Here is a 20,553-nt window from a genome sequence, read left to right as displayed (position 1 = left end):
GGCAGAAAGCCCCCCTCATCCAGGTGTGTGAAGCTTGTCATGTCATACTCAATAGGACTCCAGGCCTTAATTGCTACCAAAAGGTACTTCAGCAAAGTACTACATAAAGAGTCTGAGTGTTTGTATTAATGTGCAATTTATAATAAATTTTCAAAATATCTTAAAATCGTATCACTTTGTCATTCTAGGGTGTTGGGTGTGATGAATGAATTCAAACAGTTTTAAATAGGATAAGACAACAAAATGGGTAAAAAGAAAAGGTTTTTGAATACTTTCTGATGGTACTGTACAGCCTTTAACAGAGCCCACCATCACAATGTGCTTTATAAAGCTAAAACTAGAGTACAGCTAAAAGTAACAAATAAATAATACAGGACCACACAATATATGACAAATTAAAGAAAAACAAACATTGAAGAGCCCATGGAGTTAACCGTGAACTAATAGCAATGGGAGCAGAGTGACAGAATGAGTTAGCTGAACAGCAGGAACAGGATTAGTACAGCAGGAATGGAAGAGTCAATCAGAGAATAAAGTTGAATAAATGCAAGGGAGAAAGATATTATTTGACTATGAATACTGACCAAGCTTTGCTGATTGATCATCGGAGAGAGTTTAGAGAGTAGAGGCCACGAAGCTAATGAATATTCACTGAGAATTCTTTCACAGGTCTTTGGAATAGAGAGACAAGGCCAATGTTATCATAATATCTGGCGTCTGGAAGATCAGAATAAGGCAAACATTGACAAAAGGGAATCTGGCGTGTTGGAATTAGGGAAGTAGTGATTTTTCAAGATTATATAATATCATAAAGCAAGCCCATGTGGTAAACCTTACTGTTTTAGTTTTATATGACATTTTGTGGGAGTACTTTGAATGAGGACCAGTCTATAGTTGGAGAGAGGGGGCGCTTTAAAGTTAAGGGGTACACAAATATATGTTTGTCTTGAACATTTTAAAGATCCATGGATGCAGTACCAGTACTCACACATTTTTTAAATGAAATATTTAGGGGAAGCCCCCAATCATAATGGACCCCTGCCCTTTATTAGAAGTCTTGTGGTGCATGGCTCAAATGCACTGGCATGGTGACAGAAAGCTCATACATTAGGATCCATTTTTCATTTAAAAGTTTTGTCTGAATATTGGACAGCATTCTAAATTTCAGCTTTTTATCTTAAAGGAAAAAAAAAAGACCTTAGTCAATATTACGCCAGGCACATGGAACAAGAACAATGACATTCAGTATCTACAAGAACTCTAGAAAGAGTTAAGGGTGAAGTTTTATCCTCTGGTACATATGACCAGTGTTGGGCAGTATGATGTTAATTTGAAGAGTGAAGTAGTGAACCAGAAAACAACAGCAAATTAAACGTAAGTCAAAACCATTGAATGCACATGGCAGCATTCATTGGGTTGTCATAAAAGATATATTTTCAAAAGGAGAGAGACTGCTGCCAATATGGAAACAATTATGGTGAAATCTGTGACTCATAATCTAGGCATTCTTGTATTGTGCTTTTCATTTATAGGTCAATGCCCGTAGTAACACTCCACATATATATGGGCTCTCTCTCTCTCTATTTTTTTTTCTTTCATTCAACACCATAAACTTTGCATTTCAAAATCTTTTCCAAGTGTGCTTAAAATTTCTTAGAGATTTTCAAGGATATTTACCATTATTATTATTTGACAAAAAGGTTTTCCTTTTTTTGAATACAAAATAACAAAATACACACACATGTTTCAGCTTTGGCAGCCTGTTGGGTACAAAGGCAGATTGTTTGATGAGAATTATTAGAAACTCTTCTGTCTCTTATTAAATCTCTCAGTTTCACCATGTAAAATGAATCTGAGATTAAAGAGATAGCTATCAGTTGTAATACATAATATTTAATCACTATAATTATTTTTAGATAGAAGCTAATTGTCAATTTTGGGATTTCCAGGGCTACTGACAGAGTGTGCGAAATTTTCTTCAGCAGAGTAAGAGAAAGTAGACACTATATCCTTTTTTGTAATTGATGATTTAATACAATAAATAAAATCATTTACATTAAAATAAGATCAATATCAGAGAAAGAATAAAAGTGGCAATTTAACCCTCTAGGCAACTATACTAACACATTATGATATGTCTAGTGTTAAAACAGATCTAGGAGAACCCTCTCGTAATGGAGAGCAACTGCCTGGCTGTAAAAAAATTGTAAATAAGTGGCAAAAATGAGACAGGAAAATAAAAGGTGCTGGTAAGATACAGGGCAACATAACCAAATGAAAAGGGAAGAAAGTTCATTTATTGAAAACAGAACTGATTGGAATGGAAATGTCGTTGTTCTCCTTTTTTTCAGAGTTCTTGCTGTTCTTCTCAGGTTTTCTGTTCACACTAGCCTTAAATTAAAGAATGGCCAATAATCCCTAATGTAAGACTAATCTTCATGCAGATTTCATGTTTAATTTATCAGACCATTGTACACCAACAAATCAAAGAGTGCAATACTGGAAAATCGATATAGGAAATGTATGCATTTTTTGGTGAAATTAACATAAAGTAATGCTGTTGAGCAGTAATATTTCTAAAAGACACTTTACATATTAACACAAAAGATTTTCTGCATAACATTTAAAAAATGTTTCAAGATCAAATGTCAGAGATCATTAAAGAAGAAAATAAATGTAGCGAAATGTTTGACTGAAATCTACATTCACAATATATAGATTAGAAAGTAATGTTATTTTCTTTCTTACTGTTAGCAATATGAATTCATGCAGAAGTGGAACAGTACCTTGGCTTGACAAAACTTGCTTCTTATGATGGTTTTTATACTTTAAAAATAGTAGAGAAACTGTTTTGCTGGCTGCATAACAACTTTAATTACAATACACACAAAAAATAAAAATAAAACTGCTGCAAGTACCAATCCATAAGTCTTACTATGTTGTGTAAAACTGATGATAATGAAATATAATCATGGAAATGTCAGAGGTGAATTTGCTCCATTGTAACGATAAATTAAATGTACTGACATCAAATAAAACACTGCACTTTATTGGATTTTTATAATTGTCGAATGAACAAATTAATAAGGTAATCTAACAATGACTGTCCTGCTTGCTATTATGATGTTAACAACCTTAAACATTTTTTTTTGTATATTCTTCATTTATAATAAAGCATCACTATCTTATAAATGAATAGCTCTCTGCTTAGTAGGGCATGCCAGAGATACCTGCACTCTTTTAGAGCTCAGCTCTTTGACTAAGTCTTTTATTTTTATTATTACCTTTTATCTCTTGTCTTTCAACATCTTATGGGGATCTTTTGATTTCTTCATCTTGGATGCACTTGTATCCCTTTACTTTCATTATTTAAACTTTCTTTTTCGAAGTGTGTCATTTTTGCAAAAAACATTTATTTACCATATACTTTTTAATGTATCCATCTTTACACTGTCTGAACCTGCTTAGTCTAATTCGGTTCTGAGGGTAAATAACCTGTGCCTAGAGCAAGACATAATCAACCCATGAATTTGGGGTCACTCCATTTCATCTTGGAGCCTACTCAAATCCACAACTGGACAATTTACAATCACTTCTCCACCTACGAGAAAAGACCAGAGTACCTCTGGGAAAACCTGGACAGACACAAATAAAACTCCACACACTCTTCTGGAGTTAAGTACAGCGTTAAACACTTAGACATCTTGCCTCCTTAGTTTTTAAGTACCATCCTACAAAAACAAATCTTAAGATTGCATTTGAATGTAGACTAATGAAAAGTATAGTCATTACCAAACTCAATAAGTCTATCCTGCTCCCAGTGCATTAAACCATCTTTCGATAGTATAGAAGCCCATTTTATTGTATAAAAGCTCATTTTGTTTTTTATGGGGTAATAACAATAACAAACTGCATTGTTTTCCATACAGGTTGTAGAATCTTTAAGAAAAAAATGAACTCCAATGCCATTTATTCTACCTAGTTGCAGAGTTATCTAGTTATACTGTTGTGTATGTAAGACGGGGTAAGGATTACTCTGTACCACTTTTGGAGTGTTCCTGCTACTTGTAGGGGAGAAAAAACAATTAGGCGAAAGTGACAATAATGGGACCACTTATCATGTCATTTCCATCATCTACTCATTTTGGCCATTGTTACAGGTAAAGGAAGCCTATCCTACAAGCAGTGGACAAAGGCAGATTCTTCACCACTATGCGGCATAAGAAAACTGTAGGGATGATATTCAAACAAGTTCACTCCCACACTAACACGCTGACAATTATGAGACAGGCATACCTATTTGAGTACATGCCCTTGGACTTTGAGAGGAAAAAAAATCACACTCACATAGTTTAAACAAGCACTAATCAGTCAGAGATGGAAACAAGCATGGTAGTGTTATTGTGGAATAAACTATAGGACAGCTAAAAAAATTACAGAGAGATATTACAAAAGATGTTAGAGATTTTAACCAAAGATTTGATGCAAGGGTTTAAATCCAGGTTATAACGTTAAAAAGACTGTTCATGTAATATTCTCATTGTGTTTCTTGTTTTGAAGTGCATATACGCAATAGCAGTTTTCTTTTTCTATTATTCATTTGAAAAATGTTTATTGACATCCAAGTGTTGATATCTTTCAAGCAGGTGCTGGTTACAGCTGAGATACATCCAGTAATCATCATTATAATCTGAGCCGATTCAGTGTTTGTGAAAAAATATGAGACTATTTTGGTGAATCAAGGAAGAATACAAATTCTGGAGAAGAAATAGCTAATAATACAACTGCTCTCACTTCTATTTAAGGAATTACATTTTTTATACAGTTATGTCAAACAATTAGGCCAAACAACTCACTTAACAATTCCAATACAGACATAAGTAAAGGAAACAATAGAACTGTTTTGAAAAAAAAAATCTCCCAAATCTTTTTAGACTTAAAGACAAAGCAAAGTGTTATATTTATGCATGTCCACTTCATAAGTCTCTATTAATTCTTCATAATTAATCTTACTCATCTGTTGACCACAAAGATGGCACACAAAAATAAGGATATTTGAAACATTTGTCAGGGGGCTTCAGTAAAAGCAGCATTCATCTGTAAATTGTTTGAAAAAATCCACAAGAATCATCTGAAAATTCAAGAGAATGATAAATCAGCTGTGATTAAGACATATTTAGTGGCATTTTGTTTTATGCACCTTCCAAGTTCTTTCAGTGTGACACTGTAATTGCCCTGGTAATGAACGCAGCTATGAAACAAGTAAAGCATTCACATGTCCGCCACCTGTTGTACACTTTCTTCCAATTTAACTGTACATCTGATGAAAGTAAGGTGTTACATTAGTCCATCTGCAAGTCTACAGGGGAAAAAAAAAACAGATTTCTTACAATTTACAGCCTTCAGACACATAGAGTTAGCACATGTGATGATAGTAGATATGTTCCGTTAAAAATGAAAGCTAACAGTCAATTGAGCCAATAATTGTAAAACGGGGAATTCTAAAAATGACAACATTTTACCGTATCCTGTGACATTTGTTTTCCAATAAACTTAATAAAGTAAAACATAAAATGTAAAATGTGACAAAAATGGATTGCATTTTGATACATACCATCAGAACTGGATCTTTTTTTAATTTTCTCATGAATTATTGCTAAAACAAATTAAGCAGCTTTAATGACTTAATTTTGTGGTAATATTGATTTAGATCCCTTTACAAAAAGGATTAACGTTTGTCTATTTTTCCTAAATTCTGCAGTACACATTTCCAAAGCTGGAATTCAGAAGCAGGAGAAGGCATAACCACAAATTTAATACAAACATGTTCTTCTAATTATAAAGATCTTTCAAAGCCATTACAAACTTGACTAGCAATGCTTGTGACACTTTAAAAATGAGAAGTAGGACTGACGCAATATCAAAACAAGAAAAGAAGTATGCAGTGCCTGTGATCATCAAAAAAAACAAGCAATAAATCTCACCACTCCTGTCATGGTGGGTAATGCGACAAAAATACTTTATTCTATTTTAAACCTCTTTCTGAGTGAAATAGCTGAATGGTGTGCACTGATCACATCAAAGTCACCACTGCTGTGATCTTACTTGATGATTGTGTTTGCTGGACTTTGCATTCAGTTCTTTTGAGTTTTCTTAGTAAATGTCTGCTTGAGATGGGAGATTCCACTCTCCTCTCTCTTTTCAATGAGTTTGGAGCTCACCATTCATATTTAGAAGGTTGTATTCCTGAGAGACAAAAAAGAATGATGTTACTAATAGTAAATAAGCATGATGTTACTAATAATAAAAACGTCAACATATTATAATTGTTTGAATACTAAGTAGAACTATACTGGGATCGCTGAAAATCCTACTTATGCATAAAGAACTGGAACCCACATTCTGCCAGAATCACCGAAAAAAGTAAGAAAACACTTTTTTTATCATCTAATGCAAATACGTGAAGAACCTCATATCCTCAGAAATGTTGGGTGGCCACTTTATTACTTATACCTTCTTACAGTAACATATTGTAATGAGTTACAATATTTTATATGTAGACAATGTTTGACAGTAAACTAGTTTCTCTTTGACAAAAATAACATTATTGGACCTGAATTAAACCTTTTTTTTTAAATATATATAAATTTTCCACATGCTTGTCTTGACTTACAGCTTTGCAACCTTGCTGGATATAACAGCTTATGAGATCTGGCAGAAGGTTAACTCTGCTTGCTGCATGATATCTGAAATTGTGTTGCCCATTGGGCTAACATGTTTATCAAAGGTAGCTTACATAATGTGAAAACAGTTAAATTGTTTACATATATCACTTAATAAATAAACACTACAAGAGGGTTACGTGCATGTTTAGGGTTAAACAATTAATCAGAGGTGGGGGTTGAGTTTAAAGTCCATTGCATGTGGCACTGCATCACAGCACACTGCCTGTCCGTAAATAATCTTTAATTAAAGTGTCATTTTCATCACATTCTGAATAGCAACAAGAGTTTTATTAGTTCCTAAATATGTTATTTATCTCTCTTTATTTTTACCTGATAATCTGTAAACTTTTTTCTTATTTAATCAAGGGGTGAGCATCTATTAGCATTTTTCCCGTGACCATAACAATAATGGCATGGTTGAACTAATATTTGCTCCATTTCCAGATAGATAGATAGATAGATAGATAGATAGATAGATAGATAGATAGATAGATAGATAGATAGATAGATAGATAGATAGATAGATAGATAGATAGATAGATAGATAGATAGATAGATAGACCTTTATTTGTCCCTGGGGGAATTCTGCTTGTCAAGCCATTCTTCTGTGTATTCATACTAGTGTTCTTTTGCAGCAAGCATGGCTGCGGGCACCAGAATTGTGTCATTCATGTGTTGTTTTCATGAATTAAAGTATCATGGTTGCATTAAAACTGGTCCATTACTTGCATTTTGATCAGTGCCAGTATTCTAGGCAGAAGCAGATCATTGATTAGAGGGGATGATGTGTCTGGCATGACTTATGCAGATTAAACAAGCAGGCTGCAATTAGTCAACCAAAAGCTGAGCAAAGCATTAGTATGAAAAGAGAATAAGAGAAACCATAAATTAAACTAGCTTGCCAGAACTGGGGTATAGCAGCCAATGATCAAAATAAGTTTTAGTATCAGCAAGACAGGAGGGGAGCTATGAAATGCAAAAATATTACCTGTTGATATGACTGCTGCCTACTGCTTACTTCTGCTAATAGGAAGGGTTTTAATATGATAAAAACTCAGATTCCATAGAGTGTCCAGAAAGTTTTCAACAAAGAGAACTGGAAATGGCAGGGTCATGGTAGAAGGTACATGTGGCACAAACAAGGTCTGTTGATAATAGTACAGGAACATTTAAATGCCATGGATATTCGAACATCATTGCTAATTACTCATATCCCTTTTATAGAAGCAATTTATCCATCTATGAAAGGACTCTTTCAGTTCTCTGTGTCATAAGGCTATGGAAACGCTGAAATGATTCCAAGAACAATAAATCAATAAATTAAACGGAATGTAGTAGCCTGTCAGTTACCACTTCTAAATCCACTTGTAAATCTGTAATATAAAATAAAACAAACTATTCCACGTAGAGATGTGCCAACATCAAATCTGCATTTGCTGTGGGGCATACGGCCTTCAAATGGGCCAGGATTCTTTTTCCACTTGTACTGACTTTAGCAGAAGGCCAGAAAAAAATTACAAGAAAAGTATGGGAAAAGATGAAGTCAGAAAAACAAAGTAAACTGTCAAAAACAGAGATCAAAGAGAGAAACAATGCTGCCAGTAACAAATAAATAATAGTCTAAGTTCAGAGTAAAAGACAATACCAAAAAAATCCCAAAATAAAGTACAGGTCAGATCAGGTCAGGTTGGGGAGCAGGCACTGGTATGGCATGTTGTCAAACCAGCGGTACCCAATAATTCTCCAAAGAGACACAGTACCGAAGCAGTCCAGTGTTTGTCTCAGGTCACTGTATAGCATCCATGTCTTGCAACCATAAAGCAAGACAGGAAGCACCAGGAGTCTAAAGACTTGGACCGTCATTATTTTGTATAGATTTGGGGAGCGCAACACATACCAATTTCCAACGACCTCATGACCCCCTCCATGCTCTCCCAGTCTGTCTACTGACTTCATAGGAAGAGTCACCTGAAACATGAATGTCACTGCTGAAGTAAGTGAACCTCTCGACAAAGTCAACACTCTATCCATATACAGACACACTGCTGATGGCTATGCCCAAGAGGTCAGGATCTTAGTTTTTATCCAGGACACTCTCAAGCCCAGACACTCAGACTCCTTGCTCAGTCTCTTGAAAGCCCATATCAGAGCTTCCATTGACTCAGAGAAGACCACAGAATCGTCAGCAAAGTCAAGATCAGTGAATCTTTCTTTACCAACAGATGCTCCTCAGCTGCTAGACCCCATGACCTTGTCCAATACCCTTTCCATGCAATCATTCAACAGAGTAGGAGCAAGAACACAACACTAGTGACTCCCAGAATCAACTGGGAAAAACACTGAGGTTTTGTCTCCACACTGCATAGCACTCACAGTACCAGTGCACAGGCTGGCCATGATATCTAGCAACCTTGAGAGGATTTCACAAAGTCTGAGGATGTCCCACAGTGCAGTTTGATCAACTGACTCACAGAAAACTCTGCCGATATTCAAATTTGCGCTCCATGAGAACCCTCAGTGCCAGGATGCAGTCAATGGTAGACTTCTTAGGTGTAAAACCAGATTGAGCTGGTTGCTGGTAGGTGAGCAAGTGACCCTATTGAAGATGACCCTAGCAAGGACCTTATCTGGCACTGAGAGCAGTGTTATCCCCCAACAGCTGCCACAATCCAGTAGATCACCCTCCCCTTTCCAGATAGAGATGACAAGTTCCGTTTTCCAGTCAATTGCGATGATGCCTGTCTCCCAAATGGAAGCAAAGATTGCTTGTAATGCCAGGAGGACAGCTTTACCACCACCCTGGAGTTCACCCCGGATACCACAAATCCCCGCAGACTTCCCTGTCTTCAGCTGGTTCACCACCTGTGCAATCTCAGTGAGATTGGGTGGTTCACAGCTAATTGGAGAATCAGCCTCAACCACTGTGGACCCAGAGATATCCAACATACAAGCCGGAGAATCACCTTTAAACATCTGCTCAACTTAGCCAGCCCAACGGGTCACAACTGCAGTGTCATTCGTAAGGACCGTTCCATCAGCCTCCCAGACTGCGACTGTTCAAGGAACAGATTTGAATATGCATATTGCTTCTATTCCCCTGCAAGCAGGACATGGGTCACTAGACCGTAGATGGTGCGTCACTTGTTAACAGATTCTTCTAATAAACGTCTCCTTATCTGCCCTCAGAGCCCTTGTAGCCGTCCTTCTCAGTTCCCAGTACAGATCAAAGTTGCCATAAAGCCGTGTGCTGAGACTCCTCTCAATGAAATCCAGAGTGTCCTGCGAGATGAAACACCTCCTTCTGGAAGCATTGGTAAAACAGAGTATGCAATTAATGAATCTACTCTCTGATAATGTGAGTGTAAGTGAGGTGAAATTTATGCGGTGGAGCAGATTATGTCACCATTGCACAATCCCGAGTGCACTGTGGGAAGGATTTCCATGATAATGAAAAACGTGCAAACCTCAACACAATGACACCCAGAAGAAAATCAAAATGATGCCAACAAAGACAGAAAACAATCGTACATTTCAAAATACAGAATCTGAATAAAAAAGCAACATCAGAAAACAAATCTCTGGATCAGAAAGCGCCAGAAAAAAATTTATATAGTATTTTCAATATTTAAAACAGGATTTATAACACCATCTTTAAGCACCTCAATCCTTCCCCTAGCAATTCTGAGCTATTGTGATTGCAGATGGGGGATATCTTAGTATTAGGTAGACATATGCAATAAAAGTGTTTCTCTGTGTATGTTGCAAGATACAAAAATAGTATCTGTTCATCTAACAATATTATAAAATATGTCATTTTGTTGAAATATGCAAAATATGAAATAAAGTCCACTCTAATAAACACATAAACATTATGAAATAACAAAAATAGTTCCATCATTAATATAAAATATTAATTAGAAATTTCATAATGATCATCAATAAAGATGCAGAACCATTACTTTGATCATTTTGAATTGTTTAGACAGAGAACTTCTGTGATATCTGTGGGAAAATCTCATAAACGAGTGGTCACAGAGTTAAAAGCCATGCTGTAAGAAAAGCAATGTCACACCACAGTCAGCTGAGGTCAAGATCAAGAAAATCTACAAGAGACAATGGAATGGACTGGGGTGTTACAGCATGGTTTAAGCAAGGCATGGAATCAAAACTAGGCTAAAACATTTAAAGGAGTCAAAGTGAGTGTATGAAGCTCAGAAATAAAGCTGTTTTTGTTTTGAAGGACCGTTTTATCAGAGAAACTAATTATGCATCTCACAGCCTGTTCTTTTCCGAGTTGGGAAGCCTTCTATTTGGAGTTTGTATATTTCCCCAGGAGCTTCATGGGTTTCCTCATCTAATCCAAACACAAGCTGTTAGGCTGATTGGTGACAATAAAATGGCGAGACATGAATGAGTACAGTGTGGATGTTCATGAGTGTGCCTTGCGTCATATTTGCATCCTGCCCTGTCCAGGTTTGTTTCCTGTCTTCAGTTTGCTGCTGGAACAGATGGGTGCTCCATACAATACAATTATGAAAACGCAGCTTCAGAAACTGAATAGCTGGATGGAGTATCTCATGAATTTTTCTATATTAATATCCCCAAAAATCTAAACACTTCTACCTCTTTTACATCAAACATCGCCTTGGTCTTGCACACACTTAACAATTTATTATTTCAAAACTATGCACAAACAGGAAAGAACAGTCTAATCAACTATAACCTTACAAGAAGAGACTGTTCATTGGCCACTTTGGCGTTGCTTAATGGCTCTATTTTGAAATCTCACAAAGAGCAGCCAGTAAAAGGTGTTTGGAAATCATTCTGAGCACAGAATTAGTAATAGTTCCCTGATATTAAAGGATGTACCCGTCTGCTTCCTACTTGAACAGGAATACACATATTAAATTCTTTTGAGTCCTAAATCAAGCTTTCAGTAAACAGGAGATGTTTGCAAGTGGAGGAAAGGGAATCTAAAGGACTTCCTGCTAAGCCTTCATTTACTGTTTATTCAGTGACTTTTGATTTTAAAAAAAATGCTCTGTCTTATTGGAGTTACAAGAAACACTCCTATTTGAATCATTGTAGCCACTGCCAGATTTTCTGGGAAATGCAACTACCATCTGGGCTCTTCTCCCAGGCTTTAACAAATGCCTTGCGTCCACCTGGATGAGCTGCTACTCCACCAGCTTGCTGTGCACAGAGCTACTGACAAACAACAGCCTGTGAGCCTTTGAGTAGGGCGCTCTTCACTGAGGGCTGAGCACAGATTTCAATATGAAAGGGCTGCTGGAAGCTGGATTGGGTCTGGAGACTGTAATGCAAGTAATTGTTACATGCACTGACTCTCTAATGAACTCTTTACCTCTGTCAAGTGACTTTTTAAATAGGTTGTGTTGAAAGCCCCCTGTGAAAAATTCAAAAGATGATTGAGCCAAACAGTCCTTAGCAGTATGTTTATTTTCCACTGGTGTACCTGCTTAGTCACAAAGCCAGCCACCGCCATGGCTTGTTTGAATGTGCTCTCCTTCTGTAATTAGGGGTATTGCATTGTGCTTTGAAAAGGCAGCCAGAACGTTCGTTAAACTTTAGGTGCTAGATCACCAGTCCTGTGCGAAGTAATATGATGAGACTTTACCAAAACTACAAAACATGTAACTTTCAGAATTAGATCTGTTTAGCCAAGAAAAGAAAAGAGAGTGGTCACATAGAAACAACTTTTTTCTTGTTTTGGCACCATCAAGCACCATCTCTCCCAAACTCTACTGTATTTTCATGTTCCAAATTGTGATCCTATCTGTTGCTTTCTGGTTGTTAGTATTCTCCCTCTTGGAGATGAGAACATATAATGAGTGGCCAAACCTATCACCTTGTGCAACTATTACCATCTGCTCAAAACATAACTGAGCAGTGTTACTGTTAAGCCACCCAGACGAGGTGAAAACTGAATTTACAGTATTTGCTCTAAGGAAGTGTCCAGTCATCATACAAAGAAGGAAGCCCTTGTATGAGTCATTTACTAATGGAATGGCTATCTGCTATTGAAGCCCGGGATCTGTTCTTCTAAACAGTTTTTATTTTAAAGATGCACAATCTTGAATCTTTAACTGAAACTGGAATTATTTCTCTGTGATAATTGAACAACAATAATTAATTAGTGAGAACAGGGAGCTGCAGATTTAAGCTTAACTTACCTATGAAGTAAACTGAGAAAAGCAAAAAACATTATTTATAATATTTTTACATTATATTTATTTTTATAATATAGTTAACATTTTAATTATAGTTTTTATGATGATTGTGTTTATTATTGCACTGATTTAAACAAGTTTAATTAATCATGAATTATGAGCAATATATGCAATTTCGTGTGAGTTAATTTGGAACAATTTGAATTATAAAACAATAATTTATTTCACTACTTTATTTGGAACAAAAAGAAATGTGAAACAAAAAGTGAGTGGAATGTTTCCTTAACCGATATAGGAAAATTTACCATTGTTCTCCAGCTGCCGCAACAAGGTTCGACAAAAAAAAAATAGAAAGGTACTGCCTCTGTACACTTTAATGTTGACCTCTCATCTTCACCAAAAAGGGATCAACAAAACATAACAGTGCATTTTTCAAATTATTAAAGCAAGTATATATAATTACAATAAGTAAACTTAAAAGGTTTTCTGTAGTGCCGTCTGGTGTCCAGCCAGAATGACTAAAAAGTAAGGCAACTAAAAAGAAATAAAACTTCTGACTTGTCCATTACAGTCACAGTGAGGCATTATGTAGACATTTTGCGGTTGGTATAAAGGAGTCCCCGTAGCATTTCTTAACACACTTCAGGCTGAATAATTAATTAGCTGAAAGTCCTCAGTGTTAGTGTCAGGAAGAGAATGTGCATCATTGTTCATAATGGCACTCAGTTTTGTTTTAATTCTCTACTCTGCTACACCTCCAGGGTTTCCAGAGTTCACCCCATATGTGAGCCTGCACTTTTAATTAGCTTGTTGATTAAGTGGGCCTCTCTTGAAGTGATGTTACCAGCCCAGTACACTGCTGTGACATCACTGGACATCACAGAATTGTAAAAGATGTGAAGAATATCACTACCTACATTAAAAGGACACAGTCTACTAAGAAAAAAGAGCCTGTTCTTCCCTATCTTATTTAATTCCTCTGTGTTCTGAGACCAGTCTAACATGTCATTGATGTGGACCCCCAAGTACTTGTAGGAGTGCACCAGATCCTTGGTTTTTGCTGACGTGGAGTTGCAGAAAATTCTCTCTGCACCAAAAACCAAAGTTCCCTACCTGACTCCTATGCTCTGTCTAATCCCTTTAATCAATACACCCCATAAGTGCAGAATTGTCTGAGAATTTCTGCAAGTTTCATGACCCGGGGTCACATGTATAAATGGTGCGTACGCACAAAACTGTTGTGTAAGCCTGTTTCCACATTCAAATCACGATGTATAAAACCTAAACTTGGTGTAAAGCCACGCACATTTCCACGGTAGCTCAAACCCTGGTGTACGCAAGTTCTGCGCTCAGTTTTGCAGACTGGCGGCACCCAGCGTCAAAGCAGTGCTACTGCTCTAAGTGTGGTTTCCCTTTGTTTTTTAGATCCACATCCCTGACGTGGCTTTATAAATATACTGAAATTAACCTCATATTTTTTATTAGTTTAATGCATCTGATTGCTATTAACCTGTAACAATATAATGGTCCACGGAATGGCCAAACTATTCCAAATACCTTAGCTGCTTTAGCGTTGTTAAGCTCACTGCATCTTCTTTTCCTTCCTTCAGCTGCTCCCGTTAGGAGTTGCCACAGCGGATCATCTTTTTCCATATTACTCTCACTGCACCACTCAGAGCAGCTGTTCGGAAAGAGAATTATCAGTATACAACCGCAAGCACACGCTGCCTCGGCCATGCTGCCTGTTTGAATTGCTCTTACACGGCAAACGCTTCAAAACCTTTTCTGTACGGACGTTGCAGTTCACAAACAGTTTCATCCCAAGAACTATAAACACACTCAATCAGTCCATCAACTGCTCCTTGTAGAACTGTTTGTACTTATTAGTACAATCATCTCACTGTAAACTTGCACTACAGTTATAATATTGCACAACCTGAGCCTCTTTATAAAGCGCATATTTACATATGATGACGATATCATTTTTAAGATGAAATGCAGCAAAATATCAACAACAACAACAACATTTATTTATATAGCACATTTTCATACAAACAGTAGCTCAAAGTGCTTTACATAATAAAGAATAGAAAAATAAAAGACACAATAAAAAGTCAACATTAATTAACATAGAATAAGAGTAAGGTCCAATGGCCAGGGTGGACAGAAAAAACAAAAAAAAAACTCCAGATGGCTGGAGAAAAAATAAAATCTGTAGGGATTCCAGACTATTAGACTGCCCAGTCCCCTCTATATAAACATAAATATGTTTATTATATTATACAGATAAAACTTTAACTTCATTTAAATAATCTATATTATTAACAATTAAACATGTGAGGACATGGTGTCGCTGTGCTAGCAAGGATCTGGTGCTCCATTCATGGATTGTTCCTGCCTCGCGCTTTATGCTTGCTGGTACTGGCGTGACACTGGAAGGATAGAATAATTAAACATGTACTACAAAGATATTTCAATGTTCCTTAAAAGTTTTGAAGAATTGTCATTCTAAGCTTGCAGATGGCTTAACGTCTATTACAGAGCTGATTGTGTGACGATTGGGTATTTGGAGAAAGAAAAGTAAGGACAGGAATTGGGGGTTAGTACGTTTGAAAGAGGCAGTACTGCTGCAATAAGTTATTTCATTGAAGGTCACGCACAATCACTGTGCCACTGTGTTCCCATGTTTAATAACATGCTTTAACTCCTATCGTCATGAAAATTATATCAAGTATACATCTCAGGATTTTAATTATTCAGAGAGCTGTAATATTACAAATGTAATGGATTCTGTGTCCTGTCAGAGGAAGAGAAAGCCCGGAAACACACAGTGATTCACACACATAGAGCACATAGGAGATCAAATACAAAACAAAGCATTTAACGTGCTGCTTTAGTTGCAATGGGATTTAAGAAACTAGTAAATGAAATGATTTTAAGATGAAGTTTATGATGTTCTACTTTAATGACAAAATAAAAGAGGAAATTTAGAGATTAAAGTTGACATTTTATGCTTTTTTCCCCACTGTGTGCCTATTTTTTTCTCTGTTCCCTAATAAGCTTTCATGTGACACTCAGATGGTGGGCTACGACTCGCCTTTTCAAAGGCAGCTTTGATATCTGACAATTTCTTTTTTATTTGGGCAATGTGCGACTTTGTGAACTTGAGCTTTCGAGTTTCTCTGACACTCTATGTCACTCGATCAACTTCCTTTTGTTGTTTATACCACTGTTTAAACCAACAAATAGTACGTTTTTCTTTGCCTCCACTTGGTATTCACTGAACTTCTTCAATTTTCCCCGTGCTTTTGCCATTGCCTTTTCACAGAACGCTGAGCTTAAGGGCTATTTATATTGATTTGCATATTCAGAGAGGCGTACTTCTGGGAGGAGATGGGGTGGGACAGCAGGCGCATGCGTTACTTTTCACGCTGACTGGGATTTATGTAGCGGAAGAACATGTAAGTTGGCGAAAACACAGATTTATGCATCTGGATTTTTTTGTGCGTAAGCACATTTCTGCTTTTGTGCTTACGCCATGTTATAGTGTGAATTCTATGCACGGCGTTATGCATGAGGCCCCTGGTGTTACATTTATAGTTGTAGGTGTACAGAGTGAAGAGAAAAGGAGACAGGACTTTCCCTTGTGGTGTGCCTTAAGCCTCACAAATTGAGGTCTACTGGACAAAGAGTCCATTATCCAGGACACCACAGGCTCATTCACCTGTTTAACTCTGACCTTACCCCTTAGCCAGGATGACGATGGTATTGAAGGCACTAGAGAAATAAACAAACATAATTCTTACAATGTTGCCAGCTGTATCCAAGTGAGAATAAGCCATCTGGAGTAAACAGATAATTGCATCCTCCACCCCAATCTTTGTCCTTTGTCCAATACACACACACATATAAATATATATACAATTACAATGCTTTGGGTGTTTGGGATCATTGAGGATTTGATGGAGCTTTTTAAGAACATCTTATAGCTATTAAACTGATCTTTGCTCCACCCAAATGACCCTACTCATTGCTTTAATCAGACACTATAGTTTAACTTTGACTTGAGTGTGCATATTATCAAAGATGTAGATTAAGCCAAAAAAAAGGATACTCTGTAGAACAGATACAGACATCCCAAGTCTCCTGGAAATGAGTGTCTTCTCCTGAACTCTCACAAGCGATTCCGAATTCTCCCAGAATTCCCTGCTGGAAACCTCAAGAAAAAGCCCCCAAAAGGGTGCCTATCTGACTGAAAATGTGGCAGTCCTGAAGATGAAATGTGGAAGTTCATGTTAAAGTCATTTAATATATGCAAGAAAAGCAGTGTTTTCTGGATTTTTTTAGGTGTACCTCAGATTTACAGTATATCTCTAATCCTGGAGTTGTGTTTGAATACTTACTTTATTGACAGCCATGTTAGTTTTTTATACCATCCATCTCTCAATACAAGAAACTCTACACTTCACCTTTTGAATTAGGTTTAATTTTTGTATAAATCTTTAATTCTGTTTTCATCAGTATCCTCAGACAATAGATTTCATTATTTCAATTCACTTTTAATGTAAAATTTGTAACAAAAACATATAGAACCTTCATGTAAATGGCAAGGATGAATCCTTTCATGCCATTAAGCTAGTGAACAGCATTTGGTCTTTTCAGTATCCATCATTGTGAGTTGTAATAAACTGACTTTTCATTGTACTGTAATTATTACCATTATTATTTGATTCCACCTTTTAGAAAAGATCAAATCTACAAAATGGAAAAGAAGCAAGTTTCCTGCCATGAGTCCACTTCAGTTTATGGCTCTTACTCAAGGGATTTTCAAATGTCATGGTTGTTGGTGACTTCATCTCATCACAACAGGTCAAGAAATGAAGCACAGCTTGCGACTTCAGACCTTGTGTGACACAGTCTTAATTTGGTCTTTGGATGCATGCATGCAATTCATTTCTATGTTGTCCTTTGCTAATGCATAAGTACTACAAAAGGAACAGAAATAAATTAACACTCCTTTTATGTTCTTAGTAGTGAAATTATGTAAGTGCGAATTTACATAGTGCAATAATTAAATGAAGGTAACATAGTGGTAGCGTCAAGAAGTTTCATAAAATTTTCATTTTCAGACTTTTGTTGTGTTTACATTGATTTTTCTGGGATTCCAGTTTTCTGCACATTTCAAGCCAAGTCATTACTTTCATAGGCAGAATTGAACTTGCTATATTGTGTGTATACATGTGCTTGCACTTGTGTGTCCCATTTAATGACGTGGTTTCCTGCTAGAGATGGTTCATAAATTATATCTATCGATGTAATTAAATGGGGGTTATGTAAAGCCTGTTGCTGCTGCAATCAACCTTTTCTGAGTTTACCTATTTTCATGTCCTATATTGTCCATTCTTTATTAGACAGTTTCTATGCTTGCAAATATGTACTACTATCCTGGTCACGTTAACATTTAACTGGTTTTAGTCTTACATTGCGTGGATAGTTTTTCTCTGGTCATGTAATCCTGTTTGGAGTTGCAATCTCCCCAGAAACACTGGACAATTGCTGGTACATATTGATCTCACAAGACCTATCAATATGTTATGATACATACAGCACTTTATTTATAAGCTACTATGAACTCAGTGATATTAATACATTCAATAAAATAAAAATAAAAATGTCAGCCACTTTATTAGCAGGCAGAGTTATACAAATACTATAGCTTCTCTGTTTAATGCACTACTCAAGCTTATTTGCTTGACTCTAAAATAAACAAGCTAAGACTCTAAAGATTTACACAGGTGACACCAGTGTGTGAAGTATGTCATGATAATCAGGAGATCCCATTAGTGCTCCGATGTTGGTTGAACATTAACATCTAATTCTGGTACTATGGAGCATACAATAAATTTGTTACAAAGAATGCAATCAGTTAGGATATGTATAAAGGTAAAACTTATCACAGATGCATGCACGATCTGTAAACAAAAGCCACATTACCTTGTATGTCTGTTCAGCATTGCATAGAAATTACACTTTTCAAGAAAAATACAGATTTAGACACTGTGTGTACAAAGCTAAAATGGCAATTTGATCATTTTATTGCGTGCAATAAGACAACCTGATACAATGCACACCTGTCATAAACCAACGCTGCAGCTCTAGTTACTGTAAGAGCACAAAATGCAGAACTGTTGCATTTCAGGTGTAAACCAACTAAACTGCAAGGAAATATCTTGACAATTCCTTTTTATTGAATTTGTATTAGAGTTTAGTGTAGCAAAAATGGAAGCACCGAGGTGCACATTGTACAGCAAATTCAGTCCAATAATGGGCTTGTTTATTAAACAACTAGCAGAATACCCGCGCTTTGCAGCGGAGAAGTAGTGTGTTAAAGTAAAGTTATGAAAAAGAAAAGGAAATATTTTAAAAATAACGTAAGATGATTGTTAATGTAATTGTTTTGTCATTGATATGAGTGTTGTTGTCATATATATATATATATATATATACACACAGACACACACACACACATATATAAACATATATACATATCTACATATATACTGTATATACACATATATATACAAATGTACATAAATATCTACATATATATATATTAGGGGTGGGACTCGATTAAAAAAATTAATCCAATTAATTAGAGGCTGTGTAATAATTAATCTTGATTAATCGTATGTAATCGCACACGTAAATTTGCCCCAAATCTCAATTTTTTTTTTTTATTTAAAAGGGTTTTAGTGGGCGACAGAATCAAATAATAGACATGGACATGAATATTCTAAACTCAAGCTGTTTTTAAAAAAAATGCTTTTAAACTGCATTTGAATTCAAAACAGAAACAAAAATATCATCCCTATTGGGCAGACTTAAAAATAAAGTGGTAGTTTAAGTACTTTAAGTACATTTTCAGAATGGTAATAAATAATAATAAATAAATAAATAAATAAATAAATAAATAAAATAATAATAACCAAAATTTCAACATAAAGTGCAGTTTTTCTTCTTAAAAAAATAAATCAGAAACATAAAAGGTAATTTGACCAACTTAATCTTTAAACTCTGAGTAACCTTAGCCAAAATTACTTTGTACATTAGGCTAAAACAGTGTGATCATTGAACATTTTGTAATTAGATGTAATTAGAATTACTAACGGTCACGGAAGTCCAATGATCCCCAGTAAGATCCACAAAGTCCGCTTTCTGTAATGCATCTAATTTTGCTTGCTTTTCAGTGTGCACAAAACCATGCTTTTATCAAGGCTTCGCTCGGGTAGTTTTTTGAAATGAAATTTTCCTCCGATCAGTCATAGGAATGCGCTTTATTCCGACTCTAACATTTTTGTAGCTGTGATGTGTGCATCAGTGTAATCGATGTACCAGGAAATCATGCATTGACAAAAGTTCCCCTTTGCTTGGAATTGAAAGTGTGATTAAATGTGTTATTTTTTGTTATGGAGTACATGCATCGAAGCTTCTCAGCTGTGCTTGTGCTAAGAAAAGGAAAGATTTTACAAATAACGTAACATGATTCTGCGTTAACCGCATATTTTTTCATACTCCCAAACCAAGGAGATGCGAGGTAAAAGTGAATCGGGAAGCGCGCGTACATACTCAGTACATAC

This window comes from Polypterus senegalus, chromosome 12 (genome assembly GCF_016835505.1).
Source record: "Polypterus senegalus isolate Bchr_013 chromosome 12, ASM1683550v1, whole genome shotgun sequence".
Classification (NCBI taxonomy): Eukaryota; Metazoa; Chordata; class Cladistia; order Polypteriformes; family Polypteridae; genus Polypterus; species Polypterus senegalus.
The sequence above is the reverse complement of the archived record's forward strand: the minus strand, read 5'-3'. Positions refer to the sequence as shown.